At 38.1% G+C, this 18,537-nt stretch overlaps 1 protein-coding gene across 7 annotated transcripts in view; it reads left to right on the plus strand.

Moving 5' to 3' along the window:
* Positions 1-10,309: 10,309 nt before the first annotated feature.
* Positions 10,310-18,537, plus strand: part of LOC121600552 — a 51,297-nt gene continuing 43,069 nt past the window's right edge. For all 7 annotated transcript variants that reach the window (XM_041929239.1, XM_041929241.1, XM_041929242.1 and 4 more), the window contains exon 1: positions 10,310-10,713. The gene's annotated coding sequence lies outside the window, so the exon portion shown is untranslated. The remainder of the gene's footprint in view (positions 10,714-18,537) is intronic.

Raw genomic sequence — 18,537 nt, forward strand, 5'->3', positions numbered from 1 at the left:
GTATATTAAATGTATATTAAAATCATACAATCATTCTTGCTTAAAAGTTAATTGAATCTAATTTAAATTCTAAACACTTACTTTTTCTTGGCATAATGCCATGGTGAAACTGACATTATAACAAATGACCGCGTACAGGCTCAATTGATTGTAAGATTTGTATGTTGTATGACAAATAAATAGTTTTTTTTTCAGAAAATATACCATCTGTCCAGTTTTAGGACAGTTGCGTGCACACGGTCACACACGTTCGTAGGCGTCGATTAGCCCTACTTCAAATAGTAATTTACCGTGAAGAAATGTAAATTGACATCGGCGCTTGAAGGCTTCAAGCATCGCTTGAAAACTTATGCCTAACGTGTAGCGCCACTCACGCAGCGGCCAACCTACCAGGTTACAAAACATATCCCCTCTGCGGCGATTGAGATTCTGGCGGTGATTTTGAACCTTCGTAATTGGATGGTGGTAGCCCCTTCTTTCACAGATTGGCTGGGTTCCCAACACGTAACCTGACGGTATCAAGCGCCACCACATTCAAGCGGCATTTCGTGCATCGTGCAGTAAGACGCTAAATAATCTTTTATATATCGGCTCAAAGTGACCGGAGGGTTCGGTCCGCAGGCTCTGGTGGCAGGCTTTCGAGGAAATGGTAAACAAGGCGTCCTTGCGCAGAGCACATGATCGTTTGTAGCAATCCTTCTCCAAATCGTGCCCCGAGGCGATCTGTTAGTAGATGATCGCAGTCCTTTTTTTTGTTGTAAACTGATGGTACCGACGTTGAGCCTTTGTGAAATAACGAAAAAAAATCTGAGGGAGCTTTATCACCCGATTATCGTTGGGGTCCTATGTTGGGATCGTGAGTTAAAATCGTCATTATCGTAAGAGCTCACCAAATTGTGAGTATCGATGGTTCCATCCGGTCCCAAAAATTCAAACTTTATAAAGATCAAACCACAACCATCGATTGGAACCGGTAATGTTGTGTTTTTTTTCTCACTCCCTTACGAAAACCTCCTCACCCAAGTATACCTCCGATCATTCACAGACAGCAGGGGAAGAAGGTGGCACAAACTACACGCTGGCAATGGTTGGGGTGGTAAGGTGGGTGAGAAACACAACAAAACATTCCGATTACTATCGCAACAACGTTTAGTGAGCTCCCCCAAATGTTGCCGTGGCCACCAAACACTTACCTTGACTGCTCTACTGTTGATTGTAAGTTGGCAGCTTCTCCTACAATTGGAGCATTGAGAGTAGCGTTAGAGCAGCACACTCTAGCAGCTGGTGCAATTAAATCGTTGTTATTTAAAAGCCTCAGCTATTCGGAAACTATTGCTATTGCTAGTGGCCACAAAGCCATGTTTCCTCACTGAAATGGGTTTTTTTTAGATCGATTATTGATTGAATTTTCTCACGTGTTTCCACATGCTAAGAAGTGTTGAAAAATACCGCAAGATGTAGGAAACACATCACGTTTCTAAAAAAAAACAGGGTAGTTTCGTTGCATGGTAAGGGTTAGACTAACGGTTTGGGTAGAAATCGGTGTGTTAAAATAGCACCTAACATTTTTAAGAGAGGCGAAATTTACTTATTTTGCTGGAGTAATGCAAACTGCTAATGGGTTTACTCTTATGCAAAATGTTTAATATCAAATTAAATATGTGGTAAAGGACTGATTGACGAAATATATTTTTCATTCACACATACATCATACAAAGAGAAAAAATATATAAGAAAAAATCCACTTTTAATACCAATCCATGCTTGGGTCATTAGCAGAGAGCGTTTAATAACGCTGCACTACTTCTTCATCGTAGTGCGAAATTGACCACGATTTTGTACAACCATTTATCTTCGCCAGGAGTCAACGGCCCCAAAACGATGGGTAAGTTGGACATAATGCATCTTGACACCTTGCCACTAACAACTCTACCCGATATGGATTAGCGATCACCCCGCATTTGGGGTGGGGATTACTGCACGACTCCACCGTCAATCGTCAACCGTGCGCTAGCTCAGTCAACCGTTCGGCTAGCAAAACTAGTTCCCTCGCACACTAGTGACACTAATGATTTTTGCTTCCAAACATTCGGCATCTTCGGGGGGCCGTTTACTGAAGTCGATGTACCGTGCCAAAAGCTACCGCTGATGCTGTGTTGTTAGCAACCGGTTGGTTGGACATTGAATGAAGATCGTCAGATAGCTTGGTACTAATAGTGATCGCTTAGCGTCTAACTGACGGTGCACATTGGACGACTATTAAGTCGAGCAAATAAACAGGTTGGAGGTTGGCGTTGTTGTAAACAGTTTTGTTCACCATTGAGAGTGAATCTTGCGCTTTGCATGATGGGAATCTACCTGGTAAACATTACGGAAAACATTGTTGTTAAGAATCAAGGGAAGTAGTAAGATTGGCGATAGATTGACGTTTATTAGGAGAAAGAAAAATAAAACATCTGGAAGGGTTTATTGAAGAAAATATGAAGAAAACATCTTTGCTTGATGTGGGAGGAACCAAGCAGGTCTGCAAGTAAAATATAACGCAGATTTTTTGTTCTTATTTGGTGTAAGCTACTCACAGTATCATGAAATATTTCAAAATACGTTCCCTTGGTAATATCCTGATAGCCCGGTTTTATCCAATACCCTCGACGTTTAGAGCAACAGCGCCTGATGGATGACTGTAATTATCCATAAAGCACTGGGAACTAGAGTACCAGACCCGTGACGGATGACATTGGATCGTACAGCATGAAATAGACATGAACATGTTTGGTTCGCATACATCAGATCCCTGCAAACGTTCCGCTCCCGGTTCTGCATTGCCAGGACTCAACCGTCCAATTAAGCAGCGAAACCAGCGCCAACGTTTAAGCGCCAATCTGAACGATTTTAGCCATCTACCTGCCTCGCGAACTATCACCGATCACCGGTGCTTGACCATGCTTCGATCATACTGTGCGGTACACTCGTTGGTTGGTAGATTTATTGGAGCAACAGCAATGGTATGTACCAGCTATATTTTCAGGCCCGCTAAAACGCAACATGGATTGCAATTTAGCTCGATGACGAGGTTCGTAACGTCGCTGTGTTGACTAGACCCGCGTGCCTCCTCCCCACCACCATCACCCTATGATAGGCGGGTGACGGACGACAAAATGCAAAACCGCACGTGTTACTGGATCGAGTCGTCCACCGAAAAAGGGCCGCCAGTAAAGGGGACTCCCAGCAATGTGAGCCAGCTTTTGCCGCGAGTAGATTACGGTTACGGTGAAACCCTCGCTTGCGGGTTGCGGGTTGCTCTGTTGCGAACTCCGGTAAGCAATGGAATGCATCTCTCCGTACTGAACGAGGCGAGCGTGTGAAGGGAGAATTTAGCTGATTTGATTCCTTTTTGGATGAAAACGGTGTTTGGCAATGGTGAATTAATCTATTATGGGATGAATGTACATGTCGATCGGGCTTACATGAATTATTTTAAGCTATCTTTACCTGAGACCCAAAAATATCGGTTGAAGACGATATACTGAATTTATGAAATAGCCACAAAACGACGTTGGACCTCGTTATATTAATTTTATGTAAAAACATTTATTTTTAGTAAGCCGCATTATACAAGTATGAATAATATTCGAAGGTCTCGAGCTTTAATTCTGCTGGATTTAAAGTATTGCGTAAGGCAATACAAACGCCTCGACCGGTTTCGATGTCCTCGTAGAACGTCCAGCCATACAGTGTAAGTGATTAGTTACGGACAGTACAGTGGCCACGGGGGTACGCCGCTACGTTGCTTTCACTTGGTACGCTCGTATAGTACAGAGCTAAAAGTAAACATAGATCCATGTGATGTGACGTAGTGGTACCCTCCCGTGTCTATCACAACATGCCCGTTCAAGATTCCCGTTCGATCGTACGCCGATCCCAGCAGTCGACGACAAGACGAGGCTCGGTTCACATAAGCCATGATTCTAGCCCACAAGAAACCAAAGAGTTGCCTGACATCCGTGTTCGTGTGCATTTAAAGTGTGTATGTTCATTGAACCACATGGCGAAACGGTTGAATGTCCGCCCGTTCGCTCTGGTCCGAGAACGTGTACCGCCTGTTTGGAGCTGCATATTTCTCCCGTCCATCCGGTTTCAGCCGGAGTAACAACCGTTCGTGAAGTTCACGCTAGAATAGCAACTTCTCTACGTCCAGCCGAGGGATGCCCGGAGGAGAAAGATCACTGATTCGATGGTCCCGTTAGGCCGTTTGTTGGCCGATGAAGTGCCCACGAGATCGCGCACGCCACATCATCACAGACAGGCGTCGGGCCGACGAAAAGAGCCCCAATCGACCAAGGTCGGCTCGGAACAGCTGGCAGCTGAGGCAGCTGGTTTATAGTGGAGCTGTCCGCATCAAACGGTAAGGTGATAATTTTTCCACCACAGCATCAACCCCCAACCACTCCACTTATATGCCTAATCCCTAACCATGCGATCCATGCTATTCCAGATACTTCTCGTCGGCGGGCACGGTTTTGCGTTGTTAGTCCCAGCAACCGGGAAAGGGGATGAAAAAAAAGGTTGCACATCAAATTCTGCTCTTCCCTTTTGAGTTACAGCACCCGATAACCCGAAGGAATGACCCTTACAACGAGCGACTCGAGAAGATCGCTACGATGTATTAGCGCTAGACAGTACCGGTTGGTCATCATGTAAATGAGTTTAATACGATATGATTGATCATCGATAAGCTAAGTTACATCGATCAGTTTAAGTCAAGCTAATGTACTTAGAGTGTAGATTCTATTGTTTTCAATTTGTTGACAATTATCTTACTTTCACGATGAACGATCGTTTGTACTGATCATTCAAAGTTGTAAAATCTTGGCTATCAGCATAAGTATTGCTTACGTGTGCAGAAATGTTTGGAAACGATTGTCGTTTTTCTTTTTCATATCCAATAATTTTACAAGTATTTTAAGGAAGAACTAGTTAAGAAATCGGTTAAAAACTATTACTTCAATAAGCACGATGTATCGTCGATATATTTCCTCTATATGCTTAATATATACAGTGCAATTACAATACAATCCTCAAGATTGTACGTAGCTCAATCAATTTGTCTCAGTACGAAATTTCGCCTTTTTGTTGTGGACAAATTGTCGAAGCAGCGCGTAGCCGCATAAATTTCTGCAATCAAATTTGTCAATGGTCATCCAGCCCTATTGCCAAGAGCCAATGCAAGAGAAGGACGTTGAGTTTTTTATGACATAAGAAATACGTCAAGAAAAGAAGGCTAGAACCTGGTAGAATTGAGCATTAATATTAATTTCTGATTTACATTTCGTACGCGTTCGTTTCTTCATGTGTTGTGCATTTTCGTTTCGACCGACCCGATCTAGGCGGCTAGGCAAAGGATGTACATCATACATGATGCGTTGTTTTGGATCCGAGTTATATGAATCCATCCAGGACCTTTCCATACGCCCGAGCGGCTCGGATAATTTTGAACTATCTTGTTCATGTTCTTCAAGATAAGTTTCCAGTTGCAGTCAGTCACAGATTTGGACTGGTATGAATTGTTTTGCTTTAATGTATTGTTGCCACTGTTCTTTTGTGGATATATGGTCTCGTTCGTACAATTATAATTGCATTACGTACGCTGCCTTGTAAACTGATTTCAAGGCATCTGTCATCGCAAGACCGTATCGGGAAGAATTGTGTTCGGGGTTAATGCTAGTTTTCATCCTGTTGCAATGCTAGTTTTGTGTTGAATTAAAGGGTTAAAGCTAAAAACCTGTTGTTGCCAAGGTGTGTTGATAACTTTTTATATTTCTAGGCTACAAATCCATTGCATAATCTTAATATTTTTCTCTTCTACGTAGTCATATGAATGTCTTAATAAGCACAAATCGAACCACAATTTGCAAAAAAAGCCTGAATAGCAGTAATAATATTACTAAAGAGAGTAAATAAATTAAACTTACAAAACTATGTAAGGTATTGCTAACCAAAATTAAAGTTTATTAAAAGTCATATATCACATACGAGTAAAAAATAGTTAGTAAGTAAAAAAATTATAAAATTAGCTCTCTTTACAGGTCAATATAAAATAACTTGTAGTGATTGTTCATAAATTACGATAGTAAACGTAATATCAATAATGAAAGATCTTTTAGAAATCATGTGTATTTTATCATTGTTTTGGAATTTAGTAATTGCTGTAAATACACGTGTAATTTCTATTAGCCGTGTTACTGTTACAGCTTATGCAAAGTCTATACTAATGGTTTGGAAAGCTTACGAGGCCTAACTAAATGCCATTTGAAACTTAAACAGAGCTTGGAAAGAATAATTATATTTTAGAATCTTTTTTTTTATGCACATATTTACCTTTTCATTGTTGATTACAGTTTCAAGGAGAGTTGGCCAGAACACAGAAAAACACAACTGCACGGTAAATCGTGTTTGTCAGGCTTTGTAAAAAACGCTTCAAATTATTGTCTCCCCACAGGAGGTCTAGCCACGAACTCTTACACACTCGTGATTCGGACGGACGGCACATCCAAAGGTAGTGCAGAAACGTTGAACGTTGATTCCGTGTCCGCCTTCTCGATACGCTGCATCCTCAGGATGGAAAAGGTTGTCTGTAAAATGTAACGTACAGCTTAATTTCCCTGAAGCACGGAATTTTCCTTGAAGCGCTGTCTGAGAATTGCTGTTTCGTTTGCCAACTGGAGTCCAAAAACGATAACTTTAATATTGTATCTTCGCTTACCCTCGCATCGTTTTGACAGTTTCCTGGCGGTGCAGCCATCATTCGTATTCTGATCCGTAATATCGCTGAAACCATCGAAATGCTGACCTCCCGTGGTGAAGCATGAATGATTTCTGGGGATATACCATAACATTCTTGATGCAAATGCTTTATTTGTTAGGGAATGTTTAAGGCCTTTCGTTGGGGCTTTTCCTAGGAAAAAAAACTTTAATTGCATGTTTACATACGACATGCCCTTGATCTTTATTGAATTATCGTATAAAAACGCATAGTCTTTTACGTTGTTTTGTCACATAATGAGAGCATCTGGCAGAATTCATCAACAGTAAAAGCAATTGCTCTAAGTATTTCGGTTGCACCACTGCCATTCAAACATCCATAATAAAAACGGCAGTAAGAAAATTGGAATAAAAGCTATCGATTTCATTCATAACACAAAACCGTTTCAGATGAACCCGAATCAGCTTACAGAAAGGAGACATTTCAAGGTTAACTCAGTTTGCTTGCGGTATGTGGGAGGATGCCGTTTGCATAGGTGTATGTGTACCTTTTCATCCGCTGCTCGGTAAAATGTTTGTTCGATGATGAAATTCGTGAAATTCACTCTTTTGTTATTGTTACGTGTTCCAGGAAAGAAATCGGATAATGTGCCAAGAGTCTACATCCATCCGTAAAGAATAGTACGGTGAGACCGAAACAATCTTGCGAGAGGAAGTAACGTTTTGACCGCACATTGATAAATTCACGTAGAATCTTTAAATTTATCTTAAATGTCAAATTCATGGCCAATAAAGGATATCAGTCGCTAATGGAGTCTTCGCTAAAAATCTTTTAAAATAAGAAAACAATTGTTCACTTTTTAACTAATAAACAAATTAGTAAATAAAATGAATAACTGTTAAATTGCGTTGATTTTAAGTTTAATAAATACCTCATTGAAATGATATTAACAGGTACAGGTATACTATTTTCATTAGACCTTTTTTGACATTAGAACTTTACCCTTCTCGTCCAATCTTCTTGGTCCATCCTTCAAGATAGCCCTGAAATTTCATTAAATATAAGAATTTATATTTATTTACTGAAAATATTCATTTTAATAATTTTGCCTCGATCTCATTGATTTTGATCGCATTGAAATTTTATTAATAAATATATGAATCTAATAATCATTTCTAAAACGAGCAAAGTAAATCAAAATGCATAACAAGAGTAAATAAAATCTAAAATAAAATAACAGTTGTGTTTTTTTAATGATTCAATTTTTTCATTACTGTTTATTTCATAGATTTAAAAAACGAATTTCTTATAAGTTCACTCTAGCCACTTGGTACTGAGGCTCATGAGCAAGTATCATAGTTAGGTTATAGTTGAGTAAAGTTACGAGAGATAAAAAGAGAGAGAGAGAGAGATAGAGAGAGAGAGAGAGAGAGAGATAGAGAGAGAGAGATAGAGAGAGAGAGAGAGATAGACGAAGCAGGTAGCTCAATATAAACAATTCGTATCGAGAATTCAAGAGCGAAAATATTCCATGAAGAACGTAAGAAAGGGATCGTTTATGAAGTTAATCGACCGCTCATGGTGTCGGTCGGTGTGAGCGAGAAGAAAAAACTTGAAAAACAGGTTTGAAGGCGTATTTGCACTGTTGAAGTCAACCCTGGAGAGTCTTTAGAGTGCGATAGGTTGCATTTTCTCTCGCAGATGACTCTCATTTCTCAGTTTTTGCAAAGGCAAGCAGTTTGGTTGAGCTAGCATTGATTTTTCCTTGCCGTTGTTTCGTGAGCTATTTCTTGATTTTTCAGAAAATAGAAATACGTAGAACAATTTAGTAGACTCCTTTTTCATTTACATTCCGTCGCTGGACTATGGCTATATTCTGTTTAATATGGTTTCATTCACCTGTGTCCGCATTTGGTCCCACTGTTTGAGAGAATCGGTCACCGTTCGCTCACGCCGTAGCAAAGAAAAGGAGCGAGAAAGAGTGAGAGAGAATGTCATTTTACAGGTTCGAAAGCTGACTAAGAGAGGAAAAAAATCAGTTCTCTCAGCGAGTTTGAACGGTAAGGATTGTGGGTGCACGTCGGTCGCTTTTCGTTCCGCAGATAACCACAGCGTAGCAGAAGCAATAGCAAATGGATTGTGAGTTTTAATAGGTTGCCTCAACCCGATAAGCATTCTAATCGCCTGGTATTTTGCAATACTTGTACGGTTTGTGAAATGAGTGCGTGTATTCGAAGCTCAGTGTAAATGAAAAGCTCCAGACGGATAAACAACAAAACAAATTCAACACAGCAACAAGAAGGCCCTGAGCATCTGTCAATCATTTTCGTCCTCCAAAAATTAGGTGCGTGTGAACAGCCAAACATTGTACGATGGTGTGTCGATGTTGTTGTTATTGTTATTTGTACTTTTGGAAATCGTGTTGGGTACGCGGCATTTCGGATTCTGCGCGACCCGCAGGTCAATGTGTATGTGTGTATGTGTGTGTGTTTATGTGCGCGCAGGTATCGCCTGCGGGAGATGGTAGATGGGTGAGCGAGTGAGAAAAAGGGAAATGCCAGCACAGTCAAGTTGACCATAACCGCCGGTGCACCGACATCAGGAATAGCGGCCCCCAGCATCAGTAAGATGATAATAAACAGAAAAAGTAGCATGAGCGTCGTACCATTTGTACGTGTGTGTGTGTGTGTGTGTGTGTGTGTGTGTGTGTGTGTGTGTGTGTGTGTGTGTGTGTGTGTGTGTGTGTGTGTGTGTGTGTGTGTGTGTGTGTGTGTGTGTGTGTGTGTGTGTGTGTGTGTGTGTGTGTGTAGATATGAGTGTGTATGTGCGTTGGTGTAGTGTTAGGGTGGATGCGTGCAAATGCAGACTTGGTGTAATTTTATTGTGCAGAATCCGGGTGGGTTTTGCTTGCCACTGTTCATGTGCAAACTGGCTGACGCGGGGCTTGCAAAAAATAGAATAATATTCGCGCAGTATGTGCGCTGCGTACAAGTGTATTTATTTACCGGGCACCCGGATCACTTCTCACTTATCGGCTATGATAGTGTGTGTCGTGTTCTATCTATGTGAGTAGTGAAGTAGGTACTTGGTGCCGACGTTGTCTCGATGCAAATGAAGTTGGAGAGGGTATAGGGCGCAGAAGGGTCCGCAAATGGGGTGTAAAATAAAGTCAAATAAAACGATACGCTGTTAGCCTTGCTGCCGCCGTACCGGATGGTAATCTGTGACAATGAATTTGCCAGCAGCAGCAGGAGAATTGATTATCGCGTTTAAATCTATATTCTTTTTTCATCACTGTCGTTCATCGTAAAAGAATACATATTCATCAATACAGTAAAAATCATGAAGGTTTTCATGATGCTTATTAATGCGCCCGCGCCAAGCTGGCACTGGTTATGGGGTTTTGCCAAAGCATAATACACAACAAATACAGATGCCCGTAATTATGAGGCTATGGAGTACTGAAAATTGTGCTGAAATAAGTAAAGTGAAAAATCCCATGCTAACACGTTTAGTGAATATTTACTCCAATCCTGTCCTGTTTAGCTTAGTGTAATTGCGTGTATGTGTGTGTGTATGTGCTTTTCCAATACTAATGCACAGTTGTTTGGTGGTTTGTTTCTTCTAGCGATTCGTGTAGCGTGTATGTGTGTGTTTTAATGGTCATAGTAGTGTGCGTTTGTGTCATGGTGTGTTTTGCACAAGTGTTCTAGAAATTGGTCGGGAGAAGTTTTCAAACGGCAAAAGCGATTTTTGGTAAACTTAGCCCAAAGTCTACGGTGTGTGAAGCCAGCACTGATTAAAGGATATAAACACACGATCAGTGCTGTAAAAAGGTAACCACGATTGAATCAACTTTACTGCTCGTCCTTGTGGAAGAAGAATTCAACTTAAAAAAACGCAGAGTTCAGTTAAAGGACAAATCAGCATTGATGGATGATTAGCAATAGGTGAGTATAATTTAAGTAGATCTGTTTTGGTTCAATAACGTTATTTACTGAGTTGTTATCCAACGTATTTGATAATTATTATGATAAAATCAACAAATCGGTTTTGCCAAATTTTGTAGAATGCCAATCGTTTTTTTTGCAAGGGGTTGTCCATCCACGATTTAATTATTTCCGCCTGAGTTCAATCAACCGATGCGCAGAGATCGGTAAATAATTCTGTTGCAAGAATTTTCCCATGACGTTCTACAGTGTGCGTGTAATGCGCCATGTTTAACCTATCGCGGAAACAAAAACAAAACATCATGTTACTTACTGTCGGCATGTAACATACAAACACACCAATGCCCATCAAAGCCTGATGATCCGCTCGAATAAACGCAAGTCAATGTCAAGAACGAGGAAGCTTGATTTGATCGAGACGGGTTTAATTAAAGCACATGTGCGGAGCATTAATTGTTTTGCTGAGTTAAAGTTACTTTACAGATTGTGTAATTATTCCCTTACACCATAACTATTATATCCATAATTTCATTGAGAATATTCTGGTCATGATTGTGTATAGCGACATTCCTCTAATGGTGTATGGTTGTTATCTTTATACAGCTCACCTGTTCAATACCTGGCACCTGTACCGACCTTCAAGTGGGGTACTTCGATAACACATTCCTACTCCCTTATCACCTATAAGAACAATCGCAACGGACTGGCTTCAGCGAAGATTCGGCAAGACCTCCTAGAGACTGTTAGTAAAACAGCAGTGTGTTCTTGTTTTCTTCTTGCAGTGCCCTCGTGTGTTTATATTGGGCCCCAATGCAAAGAAATGGGTCGGAAAACAAATGAACTAAGATACACACACACATACACATTGCCGGCTTGGTTAAACATTTACCCAGCAATGTATGCTGTTTGCGTATGAATTCGTGTACTGCGATGATGTCATCTTACACTAAGACTGTAGAGAAAATTGTCTTTTTGCGTATTAGTTTGAAAAAAAAACGGACTGATTTTACCAAGAAAAATGTGAAAATTTACATTTCGATATTGTTATACGCTACTCTCGATATGCTAATTCAAACGAATACTAGGGACGTTAAGATGTGAAATTATTCTAATCCGACGTATGTTACATTCCGTCATTTGATCAACTGAAAATGGGTAAGTTATAGTGGACCTGTGGATACACCTTTCATGTATCTATCAAACAAGATATGACCCCCACAGTAACATCCAGAATAACATAAATTCATTGGTTATTGTAGATTGTAAATAAATGGCTACATTTCCATGGAAACGGTATGGCAAAGGTAAGGCACAGTCTCTGCTAATGGTCAAACAACCCGTCTTCCAGTTATATCAATGTCGTAGGTGTTGGCGTGACATATCAGCCATTATTATGTAATTTCGTCCAGACCTCTTCCATGATATGGCCCGACATATTTTGCGATACAAAATCACTCACCTACTCCACATTGATTTGACTCAATTGCTGTCGTAGATTCCTTTCCGATGATGTGTTTGCTAATAGTTATCTTGCCTGTGAAGGTGTACTTATTGTCTTTTTTTGGGTTGAGATAAGCTTACTTTATTGCTTGCTTTTATTGATCTTTTTGACTGCAAAGATTCAATTGATTGAAATTTTTATCATTTTTCGTTGCTATTGTGTTCAGGAAGTAGTTGAATTTTGTACGTGAACACGTGGCAAATGGAATGCGTAGGTACAATTGGTACAAATGGTACAAATTCTACCATTGAGCGAATATTGTTTGTAATGTGTTGAATTTATTAAATGGGGACTATGCCAAAAATATTTTAATATATAATATATTTATGTAACGCAACAGTAGAGATGCAGCATTTTTATAAGGGTTTTTATAAGGGTTAGAATGTATCGTTTCTTATGTATATTTTCTTTTTCATTGTGACAAATATGCCAAAGGTTCTTTATGTGCATATATTCACAAAAGTCTGTTTTAACGATATATAAATTGAAACGCATCAACCCATTTGGTGAGCGAAATGTGAATTAATGTATGTAATTATCGGCTTCTACTAACAATACTACTGGAGTATGTATTAAAAACACACTATAATATACAGCTCAAATATATATTGTTACTAGCTGATTTACCCGGTTTCATGCGGGATAAAATTGATGTCTCGTTTTAATCAAAAATAGAAGTGTAATCAATTCGAGGAGTACAAAAACAATGATTACAACGATTCTATCCCAAAGCTTCAAATCTTTTTATCGGTCGTAATAACCGTAGGTATTTAAGATCTGCTATGGCTATCATCTGTTTGGATACCATTGAGTTTTTGGTTTACCGCGGAGTTTATTGGACCGATATACCATATATAGGTACTCCCCGATATATGCTTTAGCTGTTCCAGTAAACCTGGTTTTACCCAACATAGTATAAGTTGACGATTAAGTATTATAAGTTGTAAATACAGGTATCTGAGTACACATTTCTTTTTTATGTGTGTATATCATTGACGTTTAATAAACAAATAATATGATACAGAACATTATTTTTAACAGAAAATAAGAATTATGATACAGTGATATATTTATTTGCAAATAATTATATTATTGTAATCAACAGATAACTTTTATCAAGCTCTAAAACCAATCTCGGGCAGTGGAGCACCGTTCATATGGGTACCTTTTATCCAGCTCTTCGTTTATCCATGCAGTTCAAAAGTGACAGTTTAATACAAAGGTGACATTGAGTGCTGAAGAGGATATTTGAAAAAAAGGTTGTAAGAGCATATTGTCATAACAAAAATCGCTCTAAATGATAAAACCTTTCCAATTATCTCTTTGGCAAAGCATGAAGTTAATAAAAACTGGCTACACTTTTCCAAAAACAGTATAAAATAAAAAAAACAGGAATTTGTGATTAAATATATAATTCTCATTATCCGTGTTTTTCGAGTATCCAGACGAGGTCGGGTCCCGATTAGCCCGAAAAAACGGCGCCCCACTGTATATATATAGAGTTAAAACTGCTAGTCATTCAATAGCCCCGCTGCCATGATTACTAACGGCCTTTTTGTGGATTTTGCAAGGAAAAATATATCATTTTATGTCTTTATCAAGCTACAATTTGCGCTGTTGGAACTGTTTGCGAAGCTCTAATTCTAACTGCTAAAACTATGGTCGAAAAAACTGCTTACCCTCACAACCTACTTTCATGCGAGGTCACTGGCGTTATAACGCTATCGCGATTGCTAGGCCTTATGCGAGCTCGCAAACTGCTCGAATTAGTTTTGCGGGTTTTCAACGCTAGTGTAAACCGCGCTTCACACCAACTGTCAAAGTGCTGTATACAACAACAACAATCTTGTCCTTTGTATGGGAGTTAGAAAATTGCAATTAAATTAAGTTTAGTGTAATATCCGAACATGTAGTAAGTCTTAAAATCTATTCTCATACCACCATAAGGTGTGTGCAAAGTTTCGTTGAAAATGATCCAGCCGTTTCAGAGTTTGCTCGCAACAAACACCGTGACACGAGATTTATATATATATAGATAAATACTAATCTTCTTCTTTTCTTTTCTATTGAATGTTAAGTAGGTTTTCCATAAAAACAATTTTCCTACTCTAATTTTAAACCCCATATAATGGATAAATTTTTATGTTGCAGTCAGCATAGCTAAACTAAATAGCTAAAGCTAAATAGTTTATGTTAGCGAAGGAAAGTGAAATTATTGAACCCACTGTTCTAATCCCAATCATCTCTGTATAACACGACCATAGTATGTGATTTTAAACGTAGTAACTACTACTACTACTACTACTACTACTACTACTACTGCTATTACTTCTATTACTACTAATACTACTACTACTAATACTACTACTAGTACTATTACTACTATTGTCAACATAATTTAAGTATAGTATGTGATTTTAAATGTTTTATTAATTTCATCTTTATTACTAAAAAGTGCATTGCGTGCAAATAATGAACCTATTTTAAGAAAGACATTTCGCCCTTTGTGTTTGCTTGCATGCATATCACTAACCTATCATTAACTGTAATTAACTGTATTTCATATTCTTTTACAAGTATTAAAAAACTGTACCTGTTACTTTTAACTTATATTGTTTTAGAATTCTGATTCCAGAAAATAAAACCATAAAAGATGGCCATTGAAATTTGGAAAAAGCCACTTTCTTTAAGTTTTATTATTAAGAATGTTGCTTATGTTGCAGCAACATGTTTGAATCCCCTTTTAAAAGGTTGATAATTTGGTGGTGTTTGTTGTATCACGAACAGTAAACAATACTTACACAAACGCAAGTTTCCGGGCTATAGCACAAAGTGGATCCGGACCACAAATGGGCGTTTGCGTTTAATACTACGTACATGTCATCACACGAAAACAACGCTCCAAGAAGGATGGATTGTAGACGTGCGGGTTTGTTAGACACCAAACACGAGTCGATAAGGATGCGTCTGCGCTTTAATAAACGCATCCCAGCTCGGTCGCTTGTCGGTATTCGTATATGTGTATGTATGTGTACTAACTGAATGTTTTCAGGGTTTGTATAAAGGATAGTGAGCGTAACTATGTACAATTTGCTGGGGTCGTTCATCAAGAACACAAAAAAACAGAGAGGGGTGGTGATTGCATTTTGCTTTTTGCCTGTGAAATATATTTGAAAGGTTAAAAATATCTAACACATTTTGTCGTGAGAAATCAATAACGTTTCCTTACTTACTTTCTATAACATGGTCGATGTGTTATGTGTACTAAATTAAATTTAAGTTAATAAGGATTATAATTCTTCTAACAAACATTTTAATTTAATATGTGCATAACTGCAATACACCATGCTCAATGTTCAAATTGTGTGTGCGTGTGTTGTTTATCATGTTTATCAATGTTTTTGTGTGCAAATTTTCATTTCACCGACATGAAAATGCGAAAGGATGCGAAGAGTGAAAATGAAGAAAATTGTTATCACAGTATAGATACAGTTAAACGAAATTTTGTTTCGATAATTGCCTATACATTTCCTTGCTTGTTTTTGATTGAAAATGCTGTAACATACCATAAGGTAATGTAGCGTAGTACTGATAATTTACTAATTTTTCTTTGTGTATCTTCTTTTATTGAAATAGATGTAATATAACTTTATTTACGTTGATTTATTCAATGCCATCATGAAGCAAATTAACCGGTATAAATAAATAGAAACCGCGTGGTGCAAAGTTCTAACGCGCAGAAATACTGTTCATTGACCTTTCGTACATTACATGGGGGATTAGTTCCTCAAAACCCATAATCATCCACCACGAAGGGATGTGTAAAGTTCTTTAAATCGAAAAGCAGAAAAAATGGAAACGGTTGTTGATACTCTCTGATCCCGAACTTTCTTAGGTTGTGTTAATACTCTTGCTTGCATATTTAGTTCAGTTTTGTGATATCTGAAAAAATATGTATCTTGTTTGATTGATAAATTTTAAAAGTTTTAAAATGCACTAACAGATAATGGAGTCAGATTCAGATTCATATGCAATGTATTGTTGGTACACGTTGTATTTTTTGTTTTGCATTTATTGCGCAAATTGTCCAATCATTCTGTTAAATCCGTCCATATAATTTTTAATGTTATGAGCCCTCTGTGTAACACATGATTTCTTTCAATCTAGTCAACTATTTACATCCTGCTTGTTTATGACAAATTTTGCAGTACAGTATGGCGGTTGACGTTAGGGTGGTTTTTGCCAATGTGGTAGAATATGGAGGAGGTTGTGAGAATTAAACAGTTATTCTTTTTGTTGCTTCGCACAGTGTGTTAGTTTAGGAAAAACTTTCCATGGTTTTACCTTATCTTGATTTCTAGTATCAGCGCCACATTGGAAGTATAACACAGCTTAAATAACATATTATTCATTGAATATGAGACCTATGAGCATCGTGAAAGTAATTTAATATTTATGCCAGATGTCAAATTTACTTTAATTGTTTACATATTATATATGTTTTATCGTTGTTAGTTTATTGTTATACTTCAAACGTTATACGTTAAACGTATAAACGTATAAACGTTATACTTCAAAATAGATGCTAAATTTAATCTTTTGATTAGCCAATCATGAAAATGATGCGCTTCATTTCATTTTTTCATTATTTTTTAAATAGCTTACGTAATGCTTCTGCAAGATTCTCATTACCTTGGAGGAAACGGTTTGATTTACCGTAATATAATAGATGCTTTGCTACTATCGCCGTTAAATCCCGTAGTGCGACCCAACTTTAAGTTTTCTGGCGAAAAAACCAAAATCATACATTTAGAGTGGCGAGAGGCACAGCCGCGCAAGGCACTTTGGAAAGTCGGACATTCCATTGGCAGGCGTTTAATACCTTTCTCTGTTGTTTCGATCGTGCCTCGCTTAGTGTGAGCATTTTTTGAGAGCATTAGTGTTGCAACTGTAAGAAGAGCTAAAGACTAAAGATTATGTGTATCCGCCGACAAAGTGAACAGCCTCGCCACTCCTGTAGATAAATGTGATAAACACATGCCGAAAGAGGAAAGAATTGTTCAAACTAACTGCTGTGCTGTCTAGTTCGCAATTACGGTGGTTAAATAATCGTGAAATTGTTTGGTTTGTTTTGCGTTTTATTTGACAGTGTAGGTAGCGGGACTGTTATGGTGGGTTACAAATTTGTTCTGTTATTATCATCATCGTATCTTTTTGTATTATAATATTTCTTTTTAACAAAGGGAGCCCAAATTTGTCTATGTGCTTGTGCGTTTTATTAGATTATATATTTTATTATAATATGTTTGACGGAAGTGTGTAAAAATCTTAAATATTGCTACATCTCGGGACGATTCAATTTTGTTTAATTTTTTTTTTAATGTAATGATAATTTAATAATATTAAAAAATTATGACACAATTATTCAAAATGATGAAATGCTACATCGCTAGCTGCAACAGTCCAATGGACGTAAAACAATAGCTTTGATGATCGCTCGTTTTTGAGGATATCAACGTTATTCGGTGAGAGTTTCAAGCTGACCATTGGGCATCAGCGAAATGGAAAGGAAACCGCCCAAAACCTGTTGCCTAAATTGATGGTGTCCTCCAAAAGTTGTTTTTTGTTGACTCGCTCTGTCTGACAGAGAAGCTGACAGAGAAGAAAACGACTTGTGGCATATATGCTGTTTTTTTTTTTGCTGGAATGATTAACACTTTATGCTGCTAGTATAAGTAAGTTAATATATAATAGCATTCGGTCTGCCGAGGAATCGCGGCTAGTCATACTGAAGAGAAAACGAAGTATCAATACTAAAAACTATCACCTCATTGAGCCGTGCGCATTTTCGCCATTTTGTGTTATTTTTCAGTTTATCTTTTATTGTTGAAATCATATAGCCTTAAAATAAATGAATATACGAAAATAGTCCATAAAAAACATGTCCCGTTTGTGATCTATTCGGCAACGAATGCTTCCAGCAGTACTTAAGACAGGTTCATGGAGTTTAAAATTGATGGCTTGTTTATTTCCGTAGTGATGCATTTCTCGCCGATGGAGCCAGACCAGCTTGAGTTAATTAGATCATTTATAATGCTTCAATGTGTATAAATGATTGGCGGGCGTGTCTTGCTTTCGGTTAGTGAAGTAAAATGCATTAGACTACATTTATCTTGCTCGCTTATTTTGACATTGACCGATACTCTGTAGTACTACTTTCAGTATCAAATTATGTTTGCGTCTATGACAGATTTTACATAGCGATCAGATTGCGATAAAACAATATGATAGGCAATTTTTTTATTTTTATAGAGACTTTGATG

The sequence above is a fragment of the Anopheles merus genome, chromosome 3L (assembly GCF_017562075.2).
Source record: "Anopheles merus strain MAF chromosome 3L, AmerM5.1, whole genome shotgun sequence".
Classification (NCBI taxonomy): Eukaryota; Metazoa; Arthropoda; class Insecta; order Diptera; family Culicidae; genus Anopheles; species Anopheles merus.